This window comes from Hemitrygon akajei, chromosome 10 (assembly GCF_048418815.1).
Source record: "Hemitrygon akajei chromosome 10, sHemAka1.3, whole genome shotgun sequence".
NCBI classification, from domain to species: domain Eukaryota; kingdom Metazoa; phylum Chordata; class Chondrichthyes; order Myliobatiformes; family Dasyatidae; genus Hemitrygon; species Hemitrygon akajei.
This window is the reverse complement of record NC_133133.1, coordinates 17,756,090-17,783,613: the sequence shown is the minus strand read 5'-3', so window position 1 is coordinate 17,783,613 and position 27,524 is coordinate 17,756,090. Positions and strand designations below refer to the sequence as shown.

Below are 27,524 nucleotides of genomic sequence, written 5' to 3'. Positions count from 1 at the left end.
CTTGGGCTCCCATGTGATGACTAGGCTGGCAGGTAGCTCAGGGTGGCGTAGACAGTGCCCCGCTAATTGCAGTCTTTTCGCCTCGATTTTAGTAGGGAGCATCAGTAGGTCGTCATAGAGCTCGACGTTCATCATGTGCCGCTGCCAACTCACGTCAAGAGCCATCCGGAGCATTCATGTATAGAAAATTAGACTTTGATAAAATTAGGAATGGAACAAAGATATATTTATTTTTAATATTTTAAAATCGAGATACAGCGTGGAGTATGCTTTCCGGCCCTTTGAGCCATGCCACCCAGGAATCCCCCGATTTAATCCTAGCCTAATCACAGGACAAATTACAAAGTCCAATTACCCTACCCACTGGTATTTTTTTTGGGCTGTGGGAGGAAACCGGTGCACCTGGAGGAAACCCACGAGATCATGGGGAGAGCTTACAAACTCCTTAAAGGCAGCAGTGGGAATTGAAGCCAAGGTCACTGGTACTGTATTGTGCTAACCACTACACTACCATGCTGCCCCAATATTCAAGGGTGTGTTAGAGTCAGCTGTATTGAAATGGGTTGATTTGGATGACAATTACTGATTTACTCTATTCTTCATAATCCTAACCTTGATCTTCAATGCTGGTCTCATTGAGATCTGTATGATTAATTCCACCCATTATAAACTAAAGGAGTAGTACAGCTATTTTCTCACCTTCACAAGAACAAAAAATGTGCATGGGTAACCCATCTACCTGTTTCTTCAACACACACCCCCACCCCAATGCTGGTACAACAGGTTCATTGAGACAAATGGCCTGACTCTTCTATGTCTAATGGCTACCATTCAATATGAGGTATTTAGAGGAGGTGAATGAATTTTTCAACAATCAGGTCGTTGGAGGCTGTGGGGAACTGAGCAGCAAAGATGAAGAAGATGGAGGCAGATCAGCCATGATTACAGTGAACGATGGGGCAGGCTTGAGGAGCGAGATGGCCTACTCTTGCCCCTTTTGTGTCCTTGTGCTGGTGAAGTTGTGGTCCTTCGAAGTGCTTGCTGCACTTGTCACAAGAGGATCCATCCAAGCTAAACTTCACTTATTGCTGATTTAGAGACTGTTTGAAAAGTAAACTTTTTATTTAACCTGTAGCTGTATATACTTATTGCACTTTCATGATTGGTCTTTCTTGCTTTGTATTTTGTGAATTTTGTAGATTATGTAAGATGTGGTAAAGATATTATAATCAAATTTTGATTAATGTTTTCCTTTATTGAATCAAGTAGTTTCTTGGTGAATTAAATATGATCCATTATTGCAAAATAATCCTATGCATTTAACTGTTATGGTCAATCTTGCAAAATGCAAAATCAAGTTGGGTTCCTTTGAAAGGTTTGGACAAATCAATTAATTAGTTTTCTTAAAGCCTGATTTTTTTGTTTTTTGTATAAAATTGCATGGTAGTGGTAACATGTTGGCATTGCCCAAATTTAAGCTGGACAGTTTGAGATCAGATTGGTCATGAAGAAGAATCAGGAAAAACAGAAGATTGAATTTGGCTTCAAATGCTACAGTTGCAAGTTTTAGCTAACAATCTGACCTCTTCTAATTTTGGGGATTTTGAAGTGTTTTTAGTGAAAGACTTATGTCAGAAGTTTTATTATTAAAAATTGAAAATTATTGTTAAGTGATTGCGTACAATGACCTTCTTACACTTTCAGCCAACAGATCCAAACAACAATTAACTCCTGTGAATGCTTTTATTTTTTAAAAAGTGAGGAATTTTTGTTACTAGTAACAGCATTTGTATCAATAATAACTTGTGTGTACATAGTTGTGTTGATGTTGGTAAATATTCTAAGATTTTCTCAGTAGCATTACAAAAATGAATTTAATGCCATGTCCATAAAGAGTTACCGCAGTAGATGAATTTAAGGTTGGTCAAGGCTAAACTCTAAGGAATGATTTAAAGGGGGAGATACACTGATGGACACAATAGATTCTGCAGATGCTGAAAATCCAGAATAATGCACACTAGTGTAGCATAGAGAAGGAAAGATATGATTTCATGATGCACCGTTATCCTGAAATCAAATCTTATTCCTTATTTACTGGACAACATTACTTAGTTGTTGTTCCTTCTTGTGTCTTGTGATGCATTGCGTGGTATTTATTGCTGTCTATTGAGCTAGCAACTAAGGCTGAGTTGCTAGCTCAATACTCAACTCAGCACAGATGAAAAGCATGCAAAGGGCCGGCCAGATTTGAACTCAGGGTCATTCACTCGAAGTCTGTTGCTGATGCCACTACACCACTGGCCGGCTAAGCATTACTTAGATTTGCTGAAAAATATGTTCTTCAGTTGTTTGGTTTCTTTGTATTCTTGTCTTTTAGCCTATAATAAGAATAACCTATGTATGCCATTTATTCCATGTGTATAGTACAAATTGCTTAGAGGTCTCAATTCTCGCACGTATGGTTTCAATCATTATCATTTACACAAGCTTTAGAATGAATGAAATAAGAATAGACTCATCTTTGCAAAAAAAAAACACAACTTAATCCAAGTTTAAATTTGCAGTGTATATCATTCATATTTAAAGTGAAGAAAAATTGTCTAAATACCTTTGATTTGAATCTGAAATAAGTATTCTGTTCTTATTGTGGCTTGGTGTGGCTACCAGTGAAGCTTATTTATAGCTTCGTGGTGCATTAGTGGGAAACTCCATGGTTAACTCTTTGTTTTTTTTCCTTTTACAATCACTAAAATTCATGTCTCTATCTCTTCTGCTGTGAGAAAGGCAGCTAACTCATCCAAGAAATTAATGGAAATGCCTTTTACTATAAGAGTTTCAGGAAGAGTTTGTGTTTCAAGACAACGGATGTCTTTTTTTTTCTTTTCTATAGGTCATATAGACTGAGTTTTGTTGGTTGAGAATTTTCTTTTGGGATTTTCAGTAATGGGGTCATAGTTCAGTATTAAGGAACTTGTTTAGGTTTGGCAAGTATAATTAGCTCTTGTGTTTTGCTTTGATAGGATAATTTCCCTCTCCTGCATGAGTACTGTACGTGGTTTGAAAAATACTATAGAAACAGCAGGGAAGTTAGAAGACAGAGTTGTAAGGAAGACACAAGAATTGACCAGTTATTACATCAAGAAAGATTGAACTGGTTGGGACCACATTATTAGAAAAGCAAAGATTGAGCAGGCAACCTGAAAGGTCTTTAAACCAAATAAAATGTTTCTGAGGATAGACTTCTAGTTGCTAATAAATCAAGTAATGAACTTGTAGTCGTTAGAACTCCACAGTTATTTGTTTACGTCTTTGGTTGGTGAATTTAACAATGATATAATAAGAAAAGGTGTTGAAACTCAAACTCCTGATAAGGTTCTGGTTGATTGACAGACATTATTCTTTTCCGAAATCTTTCCCAGTTATATCCAGTGTATTTGTGTTTAAGAACATTGTTTCCAAATCGCATTATTTTGAATTTGTAAAGTTTAAAAGATAATGGGTGTATGAATCCAAAAACAAAAGACCCTATATCCTGAAAATCTGAAATAAAGTCAGAAAATGCTACTGGTAAACATCTGTGGTGAGGTTAATGACCTTTAAACGAGTTTATTTTAGGTTGTATGTATTTTTCTGAAGGATCTTTGACTCCTGGTTGCGAAACATGAGTATCAAAATCTTGGCCAACACTACAGAGCTATTTTTTTGGATGAATTTAACTATTTTTATAGTCATAGATGCTGCATAACCTGCTCAGTGTTTCCAGCATTTTCTATTTTCATTTGTGCTGAATGTTGAAGTTCAGTCAGTGAAAACAAATTTGTCAATAGTTTTTCAGACAAACACCTGCCCATGAGTCATACAAAAAGTGGAAGATTTACTTTATCTGCCAAGTTCCAAAATTTGTACGCTGTATTTCCAGGATGGAATCTAAGTAACTTTTAATTTATTGATTCTGTGAGGAGAGGTTTCAGTGCCATAAACTAGAAACAACAAGTCATTGTAACTGCTTCAGTACCACTTGTAGGTGTTCTGTCAATGCTGCCTTTTGTTTTGTGTCTTTCTGCAGCATGTAACTTACTTAAAGAATGACAAGACCAACAGAATATTTAAAATATGGTTCAAATTTGTGCATTGTTAGGTACATTGACCAGGTGTTGTGAAACACTGTCTTATGCTAACAGAAGGTTTAATGTTGGTGCCCATGAACTTTTAGTGGTAGTGAAGTGATTATTTCAGTCCAACACAATGTATTTCTTGTCCTGACTAAAATAATTGTAATTAATTCCTAAAGTGAAGGCAAACAATTAAAAATTGTTCAGCAACTATTCAAACCAGTTTCATGACCCACTAACAGTCAGAAATAGAATTCATTGTTTTTTTAAGTGTATATTGACTATGGTGCAAAAGTTTTTGTAACCATCTTGGACAGTGCTGAGGTTCGAAAGTATATGTTTCCTGTGGGGTATCAGAACATAGAACCTTGCAGCAGAGGAACAGGCCTTTTGGTCCACATTGTTGCCCCCTAACCAACCAAATTATGAATCAAATGGCGAACTAATCTCTTCTACCTACACAATGTCCATATCCTTCCATATTCCTCACATTCACATGCTTATCTAGATAGATAGATAGATACTTTATTCATCCCCATGGGGAAATTCAACTTTTTTTCCAATGTCCCATACACTTGTTGTAGCAAAACTAATAACATACAATACTTAACTCAGTAAAAAAATATGATATGCATCTAAATCACTATCTCAAAAAGCATTAATAATAGCTTTTAAAAAGTTCTTAAGTCCTGGCGGTTGAATTGTAAAGCCTAAATGTCCTTTAAAATTGCGTAGTGTTTCTGCCTCTACCACTACCCCAGGGAGTGCATTCCAGCTACTCACCTCTCACCTTAAAAGCTGCCCTCTGGTATTAGACATTCCAATCCTTGGAAAAAGATACTGCCTGCTTTAATCTTCTAAACCTCGATCAGATCTCCCCTCAACCTCTGCCACTTCAGAGAAAACAACCCAAGTTTTTCCAACCTCTTGTTCTCTAAATCCAGGCAGCATTCTGGTAAACTTCTTCTGCACGCTCTCCAAAACCTTGGCATCCTTTGTATAGTGGGGTCGGCAGAGTTGTATGCTACACTTCAGGTGTTACCACATCCTTTCATGCAAGATGGACCACATTATGTTTTGTTGTAGCTTGAGCACCACAATCTAGGATAACAATTTAGAGCACAATGAGGAAGTACTTAATTGTTGGAATGACCATTTTCCTGGCTGAGGCATTTTTTAATATATTAGAGATACAGCACAGTAACAGGCTCTTCTGGCCCAATGAACCAACGCCACCCAATTACTCCCTTGTGTCCAATTAACCTACTAATCCCCTACATCTTTGGAATGTGGGAGGAAACCCACGTGATCATGGGGAGAACGTACAAACTCTTTTAGATGGCGGCAAGAATTAAACCTGGGCTGTTTGCACTGTAAGGTGATGCGCTAGCCACTTTGCTATTGTGCAAAGTGGTATCCTCTCTCACAAGTGAACATCACAGATTCCACAACTTCAAGAATTGGGTGATGTCAATATTTATTCCTCAATTGAAATTACAAATCAAGTGATATGTGCATTGCCACAATACTGTTTGTAGGACATTGATGTGCACAGATCGTCTTCCTTAATTTGTACATTACAACAGTGATGCAGTTACAAAATGTTTCATTGATGGATAAGTGATTTAGGAAGGACATCCTGAAAGAGATGTGAAAGGTGCTGTATAAATGTAATGTCTTTCTTATTACACGGATTCTATGGGGCAAAATTTTGCAATGACCTGTCAGTCCAGAATGACTCTCGGTTCTCTGGAGTAAGGTTTTGACTCATTGCTTTCAAATCCAAATGTTACATCATCTGATTTCACTTGGAGGTAATGGGCATTTCAATTTCAAGTTTAATTGTCATTCTGCCATATATGAATATTCATAAATACAGTCAAACAAAACAGTGTTCCTCTGGGGCCAAGATGCAGGTTACAGTAGCAACAGCCATACACAGCACAAGGCACATAGAGCACATATAAGATAGCAGTAAACATAGTCACACAAAAATATAAAATACCCCCAAGTCCCTGAGTTCGTGAACGTTGTCAGCAGGAACGAGCTTGCAGCAGTGTGCAGACAAGCGTAGTGCAGCTTGACTTCCACCGAGTGAACACTGGGGTTATCTGGGCTGGCGATTTAACAATAATGTTGGAGCAATTTACTTGTATATGCACATGAATGTAGTCAAAAACTAAAGCACCAATGACCACCCAAGCATTGATTGTTATCTAAGATCCAGCTAATATTGTCCTGATATTGTCTTTGACCCTCAGAGCCAAAGGGGTTTTGGGCAATTATTTTACATCAGTACAAACTCTTGTTGAATCTACTCTCACTCATTCTGATGCCTGAAACTGCATGGGAATGTTCTCATGACACTGCAATTAACCTTTACTGGGGAGTTGGGGCAGTATAACTTACAGACCTTAGGAGCTACAACAGCTTGGATAGTGAACAGCTTCATATGTGAAGAAATGCAAAATAGGCCATCTACAAGAACCTAAATCACATCTGCACAAAGTCATTAATTCAAGACCAATGTCTTGAAATGCTGCTGCATTACAGTATCTGAGATCTGTTTCTAATGAGGCAAACTTTTGGTCTACTTATTGCTCAGGAAAAGGTTATAGACAATTTGGGATCATGTTCTAAGGTCGAATTTAATGTCAGAGAAATGTATACATCGTGAAATACTTCTTTCTTTGCAAACATCCACGAAAACAGAGAAGTGCCTCAAAGAATGAATGACAGTTAAACGTCAGAACCCCTAAGACAGACAGACAGACATACTTTATTGATCCCGAGGGAAATTGGGTTTTGTTACAGCCGCACCAACCAAGAATAGTGAAGAAATATAGCAATATAAAACCATAAATAATTAAATAAAAATAAGTTAATCATGCCAAGTGGAATTAAGTCCAGGACCAGCCTATTGGCTCAGGGTGTTCGACACTCCGAGGGAGGAGTTGTAAAGTTTGATGGCCACAGGTAGGAATGACTTCCTATGGCGCTCAGTGTTGCATCTCGGTGGAATGAGTCTCTGGCTGAATGTACTCCTGTGCCTAACCAGTACATTATGGAGTGGATGGGAGTCATTGTCCAAGATGGCATGCAACTTGGATGACATACTCTTTTCAGACACTACTGTCAGAGAGTCCAATTCCACCCCCACAACATCACTGACCTTACGAATAAGTGTGTTGATTCTGTTGGTGTCTGCTACCCTCAGCCTGCTGCCCCAGCACACAACAGCAAACAAGATAGCACTGGCCACCACAGCCTCGTAAGACCCCCCAGTGTGTGAGCAGCAATCCCCCCTCCCCCCACTGGCAGAAAAAAGCGCATCGGTACCATCACAGTGCCCAAGCGTGTGCTAAGCAATAGCAAAGACACAGACCAAAGTTACCCCAAAGGCTTCGCATTTTATCTGACATTCGACAAACCACAGGTGCTCTCTCTCCTTGGCAAGGGAGAGGGAGGTGTCCCCCATTTTCACAGCTAGTGGGAGACATAACAACCCACTGGTTTACAATGTTAAAAGTCTGTTTTGTCGCTTTTCTTGAGCTCTGTGTCTGAAGATCGCAAAGACCTCGGGTCTTTGGGCCCACGGCAAAAGATTTTCCGGCCTCCTTGACGACACACGAGTCTCCTGCCGTGACACCGACCCTCGATCCGCCCGTCTCCAGAGCCCTGAGATCTTAGGCTTCCAAGCATGATGCCAAGGCCAACTTGGAAGTTTTGCATTAAACCCATTAATGTAAGATCCGTGACTTTGAATAGAAGAAGATAAAAAAGTTAACACAACGAAATGGCCTAGAGCTGCTGCCTCACAGCTTGAGCCACTAAGGTTTGTTGCCCGATTAAATACAAATACCCAGTTTGTAATTTAGGGTGGCATAGTAGTGTGGTGTTGTGGTTAGTGAAACACTTTACATCACCAGCTATCAAGGTTCAATTCCCACCATTGTCTAAGGAGTTTGTACATTCTCTTTGTGACACTTGCGGCTGCCCCCGGCAGATTCTTGGACAGTGTTGATAATTGACACGAACGCATTTCACTGGATGTTTTGATGTGCATGTGACAAATAAAGCTAATCTTTTAAATCTTTAAATAACCATTTTCTGAGAGTTCTTGGAATTTTATGTTCAGTGTTGCAGGATAAAAACTTCTAATTTGGGCAGTCAGTTTTGGTTTTCCAGTTAAGGCAGTAAGCTGCTGCTATAATGCACCGTGAATATACTTCAGTCGAAATATCAGATATATTGATGTAAAAAGGATACTATTTTGCCATTTCCTTTGCTTGGCTTCCTGTAGGCCCCCTCTGAATTAAGTTGCTAATCAGTGCTAAATTAGAAAGCTTGTGCTGTGGGCCATTGCAAATATTCAGAAATGATTTGCATTTGTTTGCTGGAGCTCTTTGGGTTCATCAAGTTACCACCAGATTTGCTTTGTGATTTGGCACTGTAGAGTTGTGTTTCCTGCCTCTGTCCATGCCAGAAAGTGCACACTTCCTTCTCAGACTCAGAGAAGGGAGTAGCATGCCTCAGAAGCACTCTAACGCAAGCCTGCCCCCTACCAGTGAAAAGCCAGGGAATGGGGCTCAGCAACTCTACCTGGAGGTTCTAAGGTCAGTGCGCTGAAGGTTGATGTAGCTTGACAATGAGAAAGCTCTTGTTTAGGTTCTTTAAAAAGTTGCATAGAGGGAAATGTTGAATTAAAATTTTATCCAGTCTTTGCCAGCTGTAACTTGACCTGCCCCACTCTCCAAAATGCAAACATGAAGACAAAGCCTTCATCCAGACAGTCCTGATGAAGGATCTCAGCCTGAAACATCAACTCTGTATTCCTCTATGTAGATGCTGCTTGATCTGCTGAGTTCCTCCAGCATTTTGTGTGTGTTACTTTGTTTTCATGTTTGAATTTTTGAGAATTTAATAAAAATACAAAACTGTGGCTACCCACTTACTAGCACACTCGAACTGGCTCACAATTAGCCAGCGTGCAGGAACAAAGGCCAGGTCCGCAACAAAGGGGAAAACCCTGCGGGGGTTTGTGAGTACATGTCCCTTACAGCATCCGTGCCCGGGGAGGGCGGGATGAGGGAGTCTTTAAAGCAAGGCTGTGAAGTTCGAATAAAACATTCTTTGATTGCAGTTTACTGACTCCGTGTTGTTATTTTAGCGCTGCGTGTAGCACACCGCTACAATTGGTGACCCCGACGGTCCAAACGATTTTTGGACTGGAGATGACCGACGCTGCATTTGTTCATGCGGTTTCATTGAAACTGCCAAGCTTCTGGATGCTACGACCTCACCTATGGTTCCAGCAAGCAGAAGCCCAATTCCACGTTCGGCAGATAACCTCAGAGGACACCCGTTACTACTACATGGTGAGCTCCCTCGACCAGGACACAGCGGCCCAGGTTGCGGAGTTCGTACAGTCTCCCCCGGCGGACAGCAAGTACACGGAATTCAAAGCCCTGCTCCTAAGGACTTTCGGACTCTCACGCCGCGAGCGGGCTGCCCGTTTACTGCACCTGGATGGCTTGGGAGACAGACCTCCATCAGCTTTAATGAACGAGATGTTGTCTCTGGCTGACGGACACACACCCTGCCTCATGTTTGAGCAGGCATTCCTAGAGCAGCTGCCTGAGGACATAACGCATGCTGCTGTCCGACGCGGATTTCAGTGACCCCCGGAAGGTGGCAGCCCGGGCGGACTTGCTGTGGAACGCCAAGAAGGTGAGTGGGGCGTCCATCGCACTGATCACCCGGCCACGCTCCCAGCAGCAAACCAGTCCAGGCCCGGCCGCAGAGCCCACTAACCCAAGAGGCAGGGGTGGGGAGCCCAACGGACAATGGTGTTTCTACCACCAGCGGTGGGGCGCAGAAGCCCGCCATTGTCGCCCGCCCTGCAAGTTCCCGGGAAATGCCAGGGCCAGCCGCCGCTGATGGCTACGACAGCTGGCCTTCGGGATAGCCTCCTGTATGTGTGGGACCAGCAGTCGGGACGCCGTTTTTTGGTCGACACCGGTGCCGAGATCAGCATCTTACCTACGACGAGTTACGACACCCGCAGCAGGGCACCGGGTCCCCCCCGAGGGCCGTGAAGGGCAGCACAGTAAGGACCTATGGCACCCGTCAGGTGCAGCTACAGTTCGGCTCCAGCCAGTTCACGTGGGAATTCACACTGGCCGCCGTAGCCCAACCACTTCTGGGTGCGGATTTTTTGCGGTCTCACAGCCTACTGGTCGACCTGCCCAGGAAGAGACTGGTCCACGCCGAGACCTTTCAGACGTTCTCCCTGGGTGCAGCCCAGTTGCCAGCCCCTCACCTCGGCTCCATCATGCTGTCCGACAACGACTTCACCAGAGTCCTGGCGGATTTCCCATCGGTTCTGGCACCGCAGTTCACGGCAGCCATGCCCTGACACGGCGTACAGCACCACATCCCAACCCAGGGACCACCCCTCCACGCCCGTGCTCGGCGGCTTCCCCCGGACAAGCTCTGACTGGCGAAGGAGGAGTTCAAGAGGATGGAGGAATTGGGGATCATCTGGCGGTCCGACAGCCCATGGTCCTCCCCCCTGCACATGGTGCCCAAAGCAACGGGGCTGGAGACCATGCGGTGACTACCGCAGGCTGAACGAGGCTACCACACCGGACCGCTATCCTGTGCCGCACATTCAGGACTTTGCAGCAAACCTGCACGGCGCACGGATCTTCTCCAAGGTAGATCTCGTCCGAGGATACCATCAAATCCCAATGCATCCGGACGACGTCCCCAGAACGGCTCTCATCACCCCATTCGGCCTTTTCGAGTTCCTCCGCATGCCGTTCGGCCTGAAGAATGTCGCACAGACGTTCCAGCGGTTAATGGACGCGGTGGGACACGACCTGGACTTCGCATTCATCTATTTGGACGACATCCTCATAGCCAGCAGCAGTCGTCAGGAGCATCTGTCCCACCTCCGTCAACTCTATGCCCAGCTGAGTGACTATGCTCTAACAATCAACCCAGCCAAATGCCAGTTCGGACTCGATACCATTGACTTCCTGGGCCACAGGGTTACTAAAGATGGGGCAACCCCTCTGCCCGCTAAGGTAGATGCGGTCCGCCATTTCCCCCGACCCACCACAGTCAAAGGCCTTCAGGAATTCGTAGGTATGGTCAATTTCTACCACCGCTTCCTCCCTTCAGCTGCCCGGATCATGCGCCCCTTGTTCGCCCTGCTGTCCGGTCCGGGCAAGGGCATTACCTGGGATGAGGAGTCCGCCGCCACTTTCATTCAAACGAAGGAAGCCTTGGTGAATGCCGCGATGCTAGTGCACCCCAGAATGGACGTCCCTACCGCCCTCACAGTGGACGCATCTAACACGGCAGTCGGTGGGGTACTGGAGCAGCTCATCGCGGGCCGCTGGCAACCCCTGGCGTTTTTCAGCAAACACCTGCGGCCACCCGAGCTCAAATACAGTGCTTTCGACCGGGAACTGTTGGCGCTATACCTGGCAATCCGGCATTTCAGGTACTTCTTAGAAGGTAGGCCCTTCACCGCGTTCACGGACCACAAACCGCTTACCTTTACGTTCACGAAGGTGTCTGATCCCTGGTCGTCCCGCCAGCAGCGCCATCTGTCCTACATCCCTGAATACACGACGGACATCCGGCACGTCTCGGGTAAGGACAATGTCGTGGCGGACGCGCTGTCTCACCCTAACATTTACGCCCTTTCCCCAGGGGTAGACTTTGAGGCGCTGGCAGAGGCGCAGCAGGCAAACGAGGAGATCCCGAGTTACAGAACTGCAGTCTCCGGTTTGCAGCTCCAGGACCTCCCCGTAGGCCCAGGTGAGAGGACCCTACTCTTTTGTGACGTCGCCACCGGCCAGCCCCGTCCCGTCGTCCCGGCACCTTGGCGGCGACGTGTTTTCGACTCTATTCATAACTTGGCGCACCCCTCCATCCGCACTACCGTCCGGATGGTCTCCAGCAGGTTTGTTTGGCACGGACTCCACAAGCAGGTCCATGAATGGGCCAGAACGTGCATGCACTGCCAGACGGCCAAAGTGCAGCGGCACACCAAAGCTCCGCCGCAGCAATTCCACCCCACCCACCGGCGTTTCGACCACATTCATGTGGATATCGTGGGCTCCCTGCCAGTGTCGCGCGGAGCGCGGCACCTCCTGACTATCGTGGACCGGTTCACAAGATGGCCAGAGGCGATCCCGCTCATCGACACCACCTCCGAATCTTGTGCCCGGGCACTGATCGCCACCTTGGTGTCCCGCTTTGGTGTACCGGCCCACATTACCTCCGACAGAGGCGCCCAGTTCACCTCCAGCCTGTGGTCAGCTATGGCCAGCCTTTTGGGGACTCAACTGCACCACACCACTGCCTACCACCCACAGTCGAACGGACTAGTGGAGCGTTTCCACCGTCACCTAAAGTCGGCTCTCATGGCCCGCCTGCGAGGAGCTAACTGGGCGGACGAGCTTCCCTGGGTCCTACTTGGCATCCGCACGGCGCCCAAAGACGATCTGCATGCCTCGTCGGCCGAGTTGGTGTACGGCACACCCCTGGTCGTCCCCGGGGAGTTCATACCAGCCCCAAGGGGGCAAGAGAAAGAACCCGCAGCAGTCCTGGGCAGACTATGCGAGAGGCTCAGTGACCTGGCCCCCATACCCACGTCGCAGCAGGGGCAGAACCCGACCTGCGTACCCAAAGACCTGCAGAACTGTAAGTTTGTGTTTGTACGACGGGGTGGGCATCGGCCACCGCTGCAACGGCCCTACGAGGGGCCGTTCACGGTGCTCAGGAACAACGGGTCCACGTTCGTGCTGGACGTTGGGGGGAGAGGAGGTTTTCACAGTGGACCGACTCAAACCGGCCCACGTTGTCCTGGCGCAACCGGTCGAGTTTCCGGCACCGCGGCGCAGAGGCCGACCTCCCAAACAGGGTCCGGCCCAGACTGTGGACATTGGGGTGTGTATTGCCGGTTCTTGGGGGGGGGGGGGGGGGTGGTTTATGTGGCGACCCACTTACTAGCACACTCGAACCGGCTCACAATTAGCCAGCGTGCAGGCACAAAGGCCAGGTCCGCAACAAAGGGAAAAAGCCTGCGGGGGTTTGTGAGTACGTGTCTCTTGGACCATCCGCGCCCGGGGAGGGCGGGATGAGGGAGACTTTAAAGCAAGGCTGTGAAGTTCGAATAAAACATTCTTTGATTGCAGTTTACCGACTCCGTGTCGTTATTTTAGCGCTGCGTGTAGCACACCGCTACAAAACCTTCATTTACAAATAAAACATTTTAATGGATTTTGCAATGGGGCATGGTGGTAATGCAACTTTCGAGGAACCAAACAAATAATCCAGAAGCCTATACTAACAATTCAAATACTTCAGTTTGAAGTCCACCATAGTAATTCATTTAATCTTGAGTTTAAAATTAAAAAGTCATAGCAATTATAATAATAAATTTACCAGATTGTTCACCAATCTCTTTCCACACGCAGTTATGAATAATGGTGGACAATTTAAGTTGCTTAACAGAAGGAGACGTCTTGAAGAGAGGGACCAGTGTCCTTGCAGGGGTATTTGCTCATGCTACATTGGAGGGTTTAAACTAAGTTGGTGGGGAGAGGGAGTTAATTCTGCACAAGCAAGTCATGAGATAAAGTTGAAACATCTAGTTGTAATGAGTTTGAACTGTAGCCAGCGAAAGCAGGTCTAGTTTTCAGGGTAACCAGAGACACAGTAAAGGCGAAGGAAGGAAGGAATTCTCAGTGATCATAATTCTATTAGTTAAAGATAGTGATGGACATGGATAGGACAAGTCCACAAGTTAGACAGGATCTAGCGGAGGTTGACTGGTTGAGCCTGTCTCATTCCCACTCAATGGAAGTAGACATACTTCTGTTTGGAATCCTAATTTGTGGATTTGTCCTACCCTTATCCATCACCTCTTAGAGATCAACAAGGTTGCCTATGCCTCAAGCCGCAAGAACGGGTGGGATTTTTAATGAATATTTCCCCTCTTCTCGGGCTTCCATTCAGGTACAGGTATTGATCGTAACTGATGTTTCGATGAACAAACTCTGCCATCTTTGTCAGAGATGATGCCTGAGCATCTCTAGTCTTATGGTATTTATACCCTGTAGTCTGTCCCTTCTGATAGGTTTGTTCTCATCCAATCTGCTTTCTTACCTGGTTTACCATTAAATTCCAGTTCTTACCTAGAGAGATACTTTCCTCTTTATTAAAATTCTTTTCCTCCAGGTTTATTTAATTGGCTTCCTTTACCATCCAGTCCCAAAAACAATAGTTTTGTACTGTCAAAGTCAATCCATTGTGATTGCAGTGTTCTGCTACCACCGATTTCTCCATGTTACCCAAATGGATACACCTCCTGTGCTCCTTGATGTGGGTCACATTCTAAGTAAGAACTGGAATTCGATTGTAAATAAAGTAGGAGAATGGAAACTTTGATTGGATGAGGTCTATCCGATCAGGAGGGATAATTACAGGGGTATAAATACCACTGGACGAGACATACCCGGGCATCATCCCTGATGAAGATGGTGGAGTTTGTCATTGAAACATTGGTTATAATCGATACCTGTAACTGGCTGGAAGCCCAAGAAGAGTTTTATTTGTCATGGAAAGCATCAGATCCTTTTTCATTTCCAGTCAGTCTTTGAGGAGAAAATCATGGTTGCTCAAGAACAAGGGAAGCAAGTGGAGATGTTTTGGAGGGCATTTATATTACCAGGGAAGGGGTATTTGCATCTTTACAGCTCATTATGATGGATAAATTCCCTGGACCTGACATAGTGCATCCTCAGACTTTTTGGAAGGCTAGAGAGGAAGTTGCAGAGATATTTGCTTCATTGTAGTTGCTGGTGAAGTTCCTCAAAACTGGATGCTGACCAATGTTATTCCATTGTTTAAAAAGGGATAGCAAGGACAAACCAGGGAACTACAGGCTGGTCAGCCTGTCATCAGCAGTGGAAATTGCTGCAGGGAATTCAAGGGACAGCTTGTACCAGCATTTGGATAGACAGGGTCTAACTGGGAGGAGTCGGCATGAAGTCAGCAAAACATAGTGGGCATGCTATGTTGGCATTGGAATGTGTGGCATCACTTGCAATTTGCTCTCAACGCATCCTTGGGTTGTGTTGATAGTTAATGCAAATAATGCATTTCACTTTATGTTTCAAAGAATCTGATTAAATAAATGAATCTGAATCTGACCTCAGCCACTATTTCTGGCAGCTTATTCTAAATTCACACCACCTTTGATTGACGAAGTTGCTCCTGGTGATTTTTAAATCTTTTGTCTCTGATTTTAAATCTATGTCCTCTTGTTTTTAGTACCCACTGCTTGGGGAGCACACTGTGTTTTTATCCGGTCTGTTCTCTTTATACATTTCTATAAGGCCATAACTCAATCTCCTATGTTGCGGGAGATAAAGTCTGCAATTTGTTACAGACTTTAACCATTCTACAGTTGGTTCTTCTGATCAATTTACGTCTGCCATCTAAATTTGATCTTTCCATTAATTCTAAGAACTTCTTAGTAGCTGAACCTATTTTTTAGGTTTGAGTGAGTAATAAAATCCTAGTCTTTTCAACCTTTCCTTGTAACTCAGGCCTTTACGTCCAGACAGCATCTTGGTAAACCTGTTGTGCTTGTAAAGGAGTTCCCAACCTTTTTTATGCCTTGGACCAATACCATTAAGCAAGGAGCTTGTGGATCCCAGGCTAGGAAATCCTGCACTAGTGTAACAGCTTCTTATTTTTATCAAAACAACCAAATCTATACACAATACTCCAAATGCTTCACCCAATGTCCTGTATCATTGCATCATAATTTCCCATCTGATGAAGGCCAGCATGCCAAACACCACTTTCATCACCCTGTTTATCTTTGATGCCACTTTCCACAAATTTGCATTCCTATGTTCCTCTGTTCATAACACTCCTCAGGCCCTACTCGTCCTACCTTGGTTTGATTTTAGACCACAAGACAAAGGAGCAGAAGTCGGCCATTTGGCCCATCGAGTCTGCTCTGCCATTTCATCATGAGCTGATCTAATCTCCCTTTTAGTCCTATTCCCCCGCCTCCTCACCATAACCTATAAGAGGTTATGAGAGGTTACATTGTCTTATGGTCTTAATTGGAGAAGTGGTTTGAGTGAGTATTGGTACCAAGCAAACAGTAGAATACATGTTTTAAGTTGTTGGCCTGGCATCAACACGGTTACGTTGTTGTTCGTACAGAGGCAATAAAGGAGATAAGAGGACAATGTAACCACATATTTTCAATGTGTTTTCTCTTTCAAGGTAAGTACCCTGCAGAGAGCCATAGATGACATTGCTGCCCCTACTCTTCTAGGCAATTTGTTACAGACTTCACCATTCTTTAAAAAAATCCTTGTGCTTGCTACAATTGGTTCTTTTGATCAATTTATGTCTAAATTTGATCTTTCCATTAATTCAAAGAACTTCTTAGGAGCTGAACCTATTTTTTAACATGGTCTTAACTTTTCTTTCTTTGGAGTAGAGCTCCACAGCATCTTTTGTGTTTCCACAGTAACATGATCCTCATCCTTCAATCCACCGTGGTAAATAATTTCAGCAGTTCTCCATGGTCTTCACATCTTTCCTGAAGCCTGGTGACTAGAATTCAGCACCTTGCTCTGGTTGTGGCCTAAACCACACCATAGTATAACTGATGGCGGACTGAATTGCCAGTACAGTAAATGATTTGAACAATCAGTAAAGTTGTTTTTATTGCTATTAATTCAGAAGAATGCTCTTTTTGGACTGTTTTCCTTTCCTATTGTCCTGTTTATTATTTATTGTAATGCCTGCACTGTTTTTGTGCACTTTACGCAGTCCTGTGTAGGTCTGTAGTCTAGTGTAGCTTTCTCTGTGTTGTTTTTTACGTTGTTCAGTCTAGTTTTTGTACTGTGTCATGTAACACCATGGTCCTGAAAAACGTTGTCTCATTTTTACTGTGTACTGTACCAGCAATTATGGTCAAAATGACAATAAAAGTGACGACTTGATTTACCTTCTCATACTACCTCCAACAATGTGCCACTCACTCAACTACACTGCAGGATCAGCCTTAATTCACTGTTTGCAATGACGAGTGAAGTTTTGGCCAACGTGTTTCTGACTCGGAGATCAGAGTCAAGCCACATTAACATTTTTTGAGTAACTTAATGTCACAGCCATTATGTAATCAATGTTGTTAGTCTGCTTTCTGCTAGGTGCATCTGGGAAATTAACACCTCTTATACCTACTTTGATATGCAAATTATATTTTTTTAAATTTGAAAGAAATACAAAGATGTGTGATGCTGAGGGGACCAAGCCAGGCAGATCACGGGATTTTCTTCAAGGTGTGAATATTGATAGATAGATAGATAGATAGATACTTTATTCATCCCCATGGGGAAATTCAACTTTTTTCCAATGTCCCGTACACTTGTTGTAGCAAACTAATTACATACAATACTTAACTCAGTAAAGAATATGATATGCATCTAAATCACTATCTCAAAAAGCATTAATAATAGCTTTTAAAAAGTTCTTAAGTCCTGGCGGTAGAATTGTAAAGCCTAATGGCATTGGGGGGTATTGACCTCTTCATCCTGTCTGAGGAGCATTGCATCGATAGTAACCTGTCGCTGAAACTGCTTCTCTGTCTCTGGATGGTGCTATGTAGAGGATGTTCAGAGTTTTCCATAATTGACCGTAGCCTACTCAGCGCCCTTCGCTCAGCTACCGATGTTAAACTCTCCAGTACTTTGCCCACGACAGAGCCCGCCTTCCTTACCAGCTTATTAAGACGTGAGGTGTCCCTCTTCTTAATGCTTCCTCCCCAACACGCCACCACAAAGAAGAGGGCGCTCTGGCTACATCCACACTACGCTGGACACATCCGTAACCGAAGCTTTTTCTCTTCGTTTTTACCCTCCATCCACACTAAAACAGCGTTTTCGTCTTCTGAAACCAGAGCTTTTCAAAAACGCTTTCCAAGGTGGATATTTTTGAAAACGCTGCTCGGGCAGATCAGTGTGGATGGGGTAACTGGAGACTTCTGAAAACGCTGTCAGATGGCAGCGTGCTGTTTCATTGTTTTCTTGAACGCAACCTAACAATTTCAGAACGGACGGCAATGAGACTGAAGCCAGAAGAGTTAGAAATTTACTCACCAAATACTTTGACCCATAACTTACTGAATAAAGAAGTATACTGTACTCACTTTGCCCTGTTTTCTATCCTTGCTCGTATGAAGATGGTTTACCTATTTATGCAAGTACTTCTCTGACAATAGATGTGTAGCAGCCTAATGTAACATTGTATGGAAATACAAGATAACACTGATGCAGACATGTTCTATGCATTTAACAAAGTACTTTATTAATGCAACAGAGTTAGTCAGTTTTTCAATGTTCGTCGTCAGCCGGGTCAATCTATCAGTTGCCGCCGTACGCTCCAGTATTTGTTTTTTTTTAAACTTTTAAGTTCTCCTGTGCGAGAGCCAATAGCTGTCCGTCATTTTAAGTTTTTCTAGTCTGTAACTGCACAAATGCGCACTTCTACGGCGAGATTCGACACCAAACATGTGGCTTATTTTTGGTAGATGTGTCCTGCGTGTGCACAGGAGGAGGAGATTCGCCGAAATCTCCGTTTCAGTGTGGATAGAGATATTTTCAAAAACGCATAGTGTGGACGCATATCGTTTTTACGCGAAACCGGTGTTTTCAAAATTATCCAGTCTAGTGTGGATGTAGCCTAGGTATTCACAGGCATTTGGAAGGAATGCAAGCTCCCATCTGGTACAAAGTTTACTGGTGTTGTGACTTCTCAATGGCATCCTGCACAACATTTACTGGTGATGTGTCATTCATCTTGGTTAAGAATTTGCTCTAACTCTCTTGAAAACTTCAGCTTGGTAAGTATTGTAAAACTCCCATAGGCTTTAGTTTTGGCAGAACTTTTGAAATCCGTGGGTGAACAGAGTTTTGTGTTGATGACATATGATATCACATCTGGAATAACTACCAAAAGGCAACCATGACTTTACCCAGAAGCATGTCATGTTTCAAAAAAGGCATTTTAACTATGTGTGGACCAATCAACTTTTTTCTCTTTTTAAAAATATCGTGCAGGTTCTTGTTTGTATTATTTAGATTGTCTGTGTTAATTGAATTGTTAATAAATCTAATCCTGCTGTTTTAAACTGTGCATTGATTCAGTGAATCACTATTTTTCACTGGGAATGGCCGGATTAACATATGGGAAGCTTTTGATGGCTGTGGGCCTGTGCTTCCTGGAGTTTAGAAGAACGAGGGAGGATCTCATTGAGATATGTCGAATATTGAAAATCTAGATGGAGTAGATATGAAGAGAATGTATCCTTATAGCGGGGAGTCTAGGAGCAGAGGGCACAGCCTCAAGATACAAGGACGTTTGTTTAGAACAGAAATGAGGAATTTCTTTAGCCAGAGAGCGGTGAATAGCTGTGGAAGCAAGTCATTAGGTAGATTTAAAGTGGAGATTGAAAGATTCTTGATTAGTAAAGGTGTCAAAGGTTATAAGGAGAAGGCAGGAGAATAGCATTGAAGGGGATATTACATCAGCCATAATAGAATGGTGGACCAGAATTAACAGGCCAAATGGCCTAATTCTGTTTCAATGACTTATGTTCTTATATTTAGGATTTGGAATATTTATTTAGAGATACAACACGGTTACAGGCCCTTCTGGCTCAATGGGTCTACACCGCCCAATTTCCCCTGAGTCACCATTTAACCTACTAACCTGTATGTCTTTGCAATGGGGGAGGAAACTGGAAAACCCAGAGGAAACCCATGCCATCACGGGGAGAATGTGCAGTTCCTTTGAGACTGTGACAGGAATTCAACCTGGATCCCTGACGCTGGAACACTGTTGTGCTAACAACTATGCTAACATTATGCCCCATTCATTGAGTGACTTACTGTAACAAGCTTTCATAATGGATGTACAGGGATTAGTTTGTACCTAAGTTGTTTCTGATTTAAGTATTACAGTATTATTGGTTTTTGAACCATATAGGGAATCTGCGATGTTTAGCTTGTCCTGGATAACCAGATGTAGGAACTGTTGCCAACTGGATGCCTTGAGGTCTTGAATTTTAGATGAATAGTTGCTATTATGACTGCAGTGCAACATAGGGCTAAGTGTTTTGTAAATGGCATGTTTCAGAAGGTTTTTTGCATCTCAGCTCAAATTCCTACAGACAGATGGAATGGGTGACCATTGGGAAGGCAAGCGTAGGCAGATGGCACAGAACTCCCATGAGTACATCATGCTTTTGTACCAGTATTCATCTCCCACACTGGATCAAGTGATGTTTCTTCATATTAAGTAGCTTCAGTTTAATTTAAATTTTTAACTTAATTTTAGTTTAGAAATACAGGCCCAATAAGCCCATGCACCCATGTAACCAAATAACCTACTAACCTGAGTCCTGACGAAGGTAGCATTTTGTGTGTGTTGTTGTTTGAACCTACTAACCTGTGTGTTTTTGGAGTGTTGGGAGGAAACTGGAGCACCCAAAGGAAACCCATGCGGTCCTGAGGAAAATGTACATATTCCTTACAGACAACAGCATGAATTGAACCCGAGTCGCTGACTCTGTAGTAGCGTTCCTTATGCTGACTGCTACACTACCATGTTGCCTGTGTTACGAAAACCCCGTAACCAGGTAACTTACCAGCAAAGATAGATGGATCAGCTGAGTCGGATGCTACTATTTTCAAACGTTTTATTCAATAAGGGCACAAACGTATGGTTAATACAAACATTCAAATCGTCAAAACTCAATCTAAAACACCGGTGTAACCGTAATCAATCAGAAATAAGCTCTTTCGTTGTCTAGGGTATATAATACTGAGTCCAATTGGAAATATAAAGAGTCACTCTGAAGTCTGCAGGCTTTTCTCTTTTGGTTTCACGTGTTGGAGAGAGAGAGAGATAAAACGGAAAAACTTGCCGTTTACATCCGTGTAATCAGGGGAGCGATCTTCCCCGTTGTTAGTTAAAAGCGATCTTCCGTTGGTTCCAGCCACAAACCCCGCATTCGGAATTTAACGCACGTGGCTTATTTCAAAATGGCTTCCCGTTCCCACGGGAAGCGGTATCGTGCTTCTTGGTGTCTCCTTGGTGCGTCTGAGGGTCGTCCTCTTTCAGACCCTTCTTTATACTGCCTCACGGGATCTCAGGTGTCAATCAGGTTGCAGGTGATGCAATCTCTCTCTCAACCAGCCCACTTTGCCCGAGGGCTTTACAATGTCCCTGCGAGTTGGCACGTCTGCAGTTCCCAGGTGTCTCCTGAGAACAATGCCACAGTCACCAGCTTTTGTCCCAGTGGAATGTCTTTCCATTTCCTGTGTCCATTCAGCCTGTCTCTCTCTCTCTCTTTTGGGTCATTGACCCCCCTTTTCTAGGGCTCTTGCAATTCTCACAAAGGAGGGGGCTGGTATCATAACACCTCCCCTCTTAAAAAGGTTTTTACCAGCGGTTAAAACCCAGAGTGGTACAGTCTTACAGAAATTTTGAATCTAATACAGAGTAATACAGTTATACATTCAAGTCAGCATCTAAACAGTTAACAAGTACAGTGCCCCTTTCCTTTAATACCTTAACCTCATGTGCCCTACTAACGCCTGGTAGCATCAAACTTCAGCTCAATAACCACCTTATTTATTTGCTTTCTTCGGCAACATAACTAAGGAGGTGTGATCTTAGCTTACATACATCTACAAAGGTTCATGCAAAAGACAAATTTTTATGCTACTTTCAAACTTAACAGTCAAGCTTCCATGGGTGTTGTCTTTATTATTCACATACTTTGTCAAAATCCCTTAAAACCGGCTTCTGCTATTTTAAAAATCGCGCCCCCATTAACCCTCGCCTTTTTTTCTGGCGAGTCCCCCCGTTGGGACTTTGAGTAATTTGGCGTGGTGAACTCCCGCCCGCCTCGTTCATCAGGGCTATTTTTTCAACACCATGCCCCAAACTGTCAAGACCCTTCAGGCTATTTGTTTTTAATTCCAACTCCTCTTTCAGGTAGCATTTCGAATGCAACCTCTTCACACCCCACCCTGGCGTAACAATAGAGTGGGGGGCCCCGCTATTTCCCGACTCACTCTGTGAGCGATCTGCCAGGTTTAAAATTTCTTCCTTCGACTTGGGAACTACAGACTTTCCGTTTCCTTCAGTAACAATCCTCATTCCCCCCTTAAATTCGGCACTAACCTTGGCCCCACTCTCGAACACAAACACCGTGGAACTCACACTTCCCACGGTTACCAAGGTTACCCCTTTTCCTACTGAACCAACCCTATCTGATCCACAAAGACGGCCGCCCCGTCCCCCTGAATCAAACACCTCAGACTTCCCCTGAGCTCTGTTACCAGGTTCAGCACCACGTGCGCCCCCATCTTGGACACACTCAAACGGGACATTGGCCCCTTCCAGGCTTTCAATACCCGTACCTTTTTCAAATTCTAACGTCCCCCGATCCTTCCAGCTACTCTCTAGGCAGCCCCCCGTTGGGGAAGGCGCAACCCTGCAAGCTGAAACAACCTCCTCGGCCATTTCAGCTGACTTCTCTACAGCAAGGATACCCTTCCTCTCTAAGACTGCCCTCATTTCACTCTCGGGACAATCGAGAACACCTTTAGAACTCTGAACTTCTTCAAACAATTCTGCCAAACCAGACAGATTAACCATGTCCAACTCTGGACTTTTTAACAACTTTATCCGTTTCTCAACTTTAGTTCCTACCTCTAGGACCTTTCTCTTCACTAAGGGCAGGGCTATTTCCTCTCCCTTACCCCCTTTTACTTTACTGCTTTCTGTTTTACCACCCTCGGAACCCTCATGGTACAGGGTCGGTAAAAACATCTTGGCCAGATTACTGCTGGCCCGATTTAAACTGCTCACTGCTTTTCTGGACAGGCTGCGTGTGACCGCGCATGCGCGATAGCTTTGGGACTCTAGGGGCAGGGCCACCGTACTCGCCGGTCGGCGGGTCGGCATCATGGCTGCCCAAATCCTCCCTCCTGCTAACACACTTTGTAACAACGCGACCCACTGCTCTTGTGGCCACTTCTGGTTCACTGCCACCGTTTCAAAAAACAAGAAATAACTATCAACATCCGTCTCTTCGAACGGAGGCACTACTCTCAGCTCCCGACTAACATTAAACCGCTCTCTCCTTAGCTCCTCCCTCTCTCTTTCTCTCCCCGCTGCCGCTCTCTCGGCTGCTGCTAACCCTCTGATCCGAATTTCATGCTGTCTTTGCCTCTCAGCTTGATTCTGCTCGTTTTCCATCTCTAACCCCTTCGCCAAATTTAACAAGTCTGATTTGGTGCTCACCTCCAGCGCCGCCACAGTCGCGTTTTCCATAAATTCACACACGTCCATCTTTGCTGGTTTTTCTGTCTGGCTACCTGCGTACCAGATCCAAATTATTTTGTTTTGACTTACAATCCCGATTGACTGACCTCCCCCTTTTTGGTGTCAAATCCCGAGACGAGAACCCCACTTGTTACGAAAACCCCGTAACCAGGTAACTTACCAGCAAAGATAGATGGATCAGCTGAGTCGGATGCTACTATTTTCAAACGTTTTATTCAATAAGGGCACAAACGTATGGTTAATACAAACATTCAAATCGTCAAAACTCAATCTAAAACACCGGTGTAACCGTAATCAATCAGAAATAAGCTCTTTCGTTGTCTAGGGTATATAATACTGAGTCCAATTGGAAATATAAAGAGTCACTCTGAAGTCTGCAGGCTTTTCTCTTTTGGTTTCACGTGTTGGAGAGAGAGAGAGATAAAACGGAAAAACTTGCCGTTTACATCCGTGTAATCAGGGGAGCGATCTTCCCCGTTGTTAGTTAAAAGCGATCTTCCGTTGGTTCCAGCCACAAACCCCGCATTCGGAATTTAACGCACGTGGCTTATTTCAAAATGGCTTCCCGTTCCCACGGGAAGCGGTATCGTGCTTCTTGGTGTCTCCTTGGTGCGTCTGAGGGTCGTCCTCTTTCAGACCCTTCTTTATACTGCCTCACGGGATCTCAGGTGTCAATCAGGTTGCAGGTGATGCAATCTCTCTCTCAACCAGCCCACTTTGCCCGAGGGCTTTACAATGTCCCTGCGAGTTGGCACGTCTGCAGTTCCCAGGTGTCTCCTGAGAACAATGCCACAGTCACCAGCTTTTGTCCCAGTGGAATGTCTTTCCATTTCCTGTGTCCATTCAGCCTGTCTCTCTCTCTCTCTTTTGGGTCATTGACCCCCCTTTTCTAGGGCTCTTGCAATTCTCACAAAGGAGGGGGCTGGTATCATAACACCTGTAAATGGAAAATTAATAAGGAGTAGTAGGTAATTTCAACTGCTTCACTATAAACTCGATAGCAGCAGATCAAAGAATATATATAATTCAGGATTCTTAACATAGTTTTGATAACTTTTAATACATCTGAATGCATTGAGAGGGGCAAGTATTCAGATTCATTTATTTATCAGGTACATTGAAACAAACATATAGGTACTGTACATTGAAGAAAACATGTACATCAAAGCATACAGTGAAATGCATCATTTGTGTTGAACAACCAACACAATCTAAAGATTTGCTGGGGCAGACTGCAAGTGTTACCACACATTCTGGATCCAGCCTAGCATACCCACTGTGTTCAGCAGCAAAACAACAGCAGCAGAATAAGCCAGTCCACTCTCCCGTTCATCCACACACCTACACACTCACATGGACAGACTGTCCCTGGGCCATCAACCTCCAGTGGATTTGCAGATTTAGAAGACAGTGGACCTATGTCTGGACTAAGTACTGGAATTAGTTTTGGGGACATGTGAAAAATATGATAGAGGGATGTTCATATTTTACTTTATTTATGGAGAAGGAGAAAAATAGACCTGGAGTAAAATTTAAAATTGGGATAAATTAATAAGGGAGATAAGGCAGTGGAGCTTTATGATTGCCAATGGCATCATGTTTAGTATTAAAAGCAACACACACAAAATGCTGGAGAAACTCGGCAGGTCAGATAGTGTCAATGGAAATGAATAAACAGTTGAGGTTTCGGACCGAGAATATGTTAATCAGAATCAGGTTTATTATCACTGGCATGTGTCATGAAATTTGTTAACTTAGCAGCTGCATCTCAATGCAATACATACTATAGAAGAAGGGGGATAAGTAAACCAATTACAGTATACATATATTTAATGGATTAAAATCGTGCAAAAAACACGAATAATATATATTTAAAAAGTGAGGTAGTGTTCACAGGCTCAATATCCATTTAGGAATCATTTGGCAGAGGGGAAGAAGCTGTTCCTGAATCGCTGACTGTGTGCCTTCAGGCTTCTGTACCTCCTACCTGATGGTAACAGTGAGTAAAGGGCATGCCCTGGGTGCTGGAGGTCCTTAATAATGGACGCTGCCTTCCTGAGACACCGCTGCTTGAAGATGTCCTGGGTATTTTGCAGGCTAGTACCCAAGATGAAGCCGACTAAATTTACAACCCTCTGGAGCTTCTTTCAGTCTTGTGCAGTAGCCCCCCAATACCAGACAGTGATGCAGTCTGTCAGAATGCTCTTCACAGTACATCTATAGAAGTTTTTGTGTGTATTTGTTGACATACCAAATCTCTTCTAATGAAGTATAGTCATTGCCTTGCCTTCTTTATGACTGCATCGTCATGATGGGACCAGGTTGGTTCCTTAGAGATCTTGACACCCAGGAATTTGAAGCTGTTAACTCTCTACACTTCTGATCCCTCTATGAGGTTTGGAATGTGTTCCTTTGTCTTACCCTTCCTGAAGTCCACAATCAACTCTTTCGTCTTACTGACTTTGAGTGCAAAGTTGTTGCTACAACACCACTCCACTAGTTGGCATATCTCACACCTGTATGCCCTCTTGTCTCCATCTGAGATGCTACCAATAATGGTTGTATCATCAGCAAATTTATAGATGGTATTTCAACTATGCCTAGCCACACAGTCATGGCGGAGTCACACAGAGATAGTAGAGCAGTGGGCTGAGCACACACCCCTGAGGTGCACCATGTTGATTGTCAGCGAGGAGGTGATATTATCACCATCCGTACAGATTGTGATCTTCTGGTTAGGAAGTCGAGGATCCAATTGCAATGGAAGGTACAGAGGCCCAGGTTCTGTAACTTATCAATCAGGATTATGGAAATGATGGTGTTAAATGCTGAGCTATAGTTGAACAGCATCGTGACATAGGTGTTTGTATTGTCCAGGTGGTCTAAGGCTGTGTGAAGAGCCATTGAGATTGCATCTACCATTGACCTATTGTGGTGATAGGGAAATTGCAGTGGGTCCAGGTCCTTGCTGAGGCAGTTTAGTCTAGTCATGACCAACTTCTCAAAGCATTTCATCACTGTAGATTTAGTATTACATGCTATAAATTAAGATCCTAGAACTTTGATAGTTTATCTGAATGGAGGATGGGGAATAGGATAGGTGGGCTGTGTTCATATTAGATTCATTGTAATTATGTTCATGCCCTTGCTGAAACAGGAAGTGTAAACAAAGTAACTTTATTGATGGAAAGTACAGGCAGTCCCGGGGTTACGTACGAGTTCCATTCCTGAGTCTGTCTTTAAGTTGGATTTGTACGTAAGTCAGAACAAGTACATCTGGTATTAGTTAGCGTCAGTTAGTCAAACATTTGTCTTCGTATATAGTATATATTTTACCTTTCTATGCATATAAAACACTTAAGAAATGTATGTATTCCAATAATTAAACCACTGTGTTGTTTAGTAATAATTGTAGCTTTCATCGGGGTAGGGCCTTTCACATGCTCCATTATTCTCACTTTATCCGTTATCCTTTAAGATTGTTCCGATCGTTGACCAACTGTAGCCTAACACTTTTCCAATGACCGATGGTGTTTCACCTCTTTCCAAACGCTTTGTTATTTCCACTTTATTTTCAATTGCGATCGCTTCCCATCAATGGAACAGAAACACTGCGGGCGGCGGGTTCTGAGCTCCGCTAGGTCCTAAGGACCACTGCACCATGTCAATGGAACAGAAACACTGCTGGTCCCGTCCTCCGCTGGGTCCTAAGGACCACTGCACTGAGACAGGCTAAATGGGACAAGTGGGGGCTGTGCTGGGTTTGGGTATTTGATCCTCCACAATACTTTGCGTGGGAATTTAAACTGGAGGTGGCAGTGTTTATTTTACGAGCTCGAGTTGCGAGCTCGACATCAACCCAGCACGGATGGTATGGGAGTCACTGGAATGACATCAACCCGGCATGGGAGCGGTTTGTCACTAAATCGAATTTGGGAACCT

General features: G+C 44.0%; 1 protein-coding gene across 2 annotated transcripts in view; it reads left to right on the top strand.

Moving 5' to 3' along the window:
- The window catches only part of LOC140734181 (myotubularin-like), a 134,871-nt gene that overhangs the window by 71,160 nt on the left and 36,187 nt on the right, over positions 1-27,524 (top strand). The window lies entirely within an intron of this gene.